A 966-nucleotide genomic window follows, 5' to 3' on the forward strand; every position below is an offset into this window, starting at 1 on the left:
CGGGTCTTCTCACTCACAGCATATTTCCAAAGGTCTCAGTCAGAAGTCATCGCCTCGGTGAAGTCCAATGTTCAAAGGTCGTGCCTCACCACCTCATCCCAGGTTTTCCTGGGCCTACCTCTTCCACAGGTTCTCTCAACTGCTAGGGTGTGGCACTTTTTTACACAGCTATCCTCATCCATTCTCGCCACATGACCATACCAGCGCAGTCGTCTCTCTTGCATACCACAACTGATGCTTTGTAAGTTCAACTTTTCTCTCAAGGTACTAATACTCTGTCTAGTATGCACACTGATATTACACAGCCATCAGAGCATACTGGCTTCATTCCTTACAAGCCTACGCATGTCCTCAGCAGTCACGACCCATGTTTCACTGCCATGAAGCATGGCTGTTCGTACACATGTGTCATACAGTCTGCCTTTTACTCTGGGTGAGAGGCCCCTTGTCACCAAGAGAGGTAAGAGCTCTCTGAACCTTGCCCAGGCTATTCTTATTCTAGTAGCTACACTTTCAGCGCACCCTCCCTCACTACTAACTTGGTCACATAGACAGTGGAAGCTATCAACTACGTCTAGATTTTCTCCCTGGAATGTGGCAGAAGTAGTTTTCTGTACATTTACAGTGTTTATAGCTCCTGAACATCTGCTACATACAAAAACTAACTTCCTAGTTAACCTTCCTTTGATATTGCTGCACCTCTTATGTGTCCATAGCTTGCACTGGGTGCATCTTATAGAGTTTCTACCTATGCCTTTGCTACAGATCGAGCAGGGCCATCTACCTGAAGGGGTTTGTGTGTTGTCTACCTTCCTACTTATTAGGACTTTGGTTTTAGCTAGGTTGACTCTAAGTCCCTTCGATTCTAGTCCTTGTTTCCACACCTGAAACTTCTCCTCTAGTTCTGATAGTGACTCAGAAATTAGTGCAAGGTCATCCTCTGTTATCGCCTGGAGGACTATAATA

The sequence above is a fragment of the Octopus bimaculoides genome, chromosome 11, assembly GCF_001194135.2.
Source record: "Octopus bimaculoides isolate UCB-OBI-ISO-001 chromosome 11, ASM119413v2, whole genome shotgun sequence".
NCBI classification, from domain to species: Eukaryota; Metazoa; Mollusca; class Cephalopoda; order Octopoda; family Octopodidae; genus Octopus; species Octopus bimaculoides.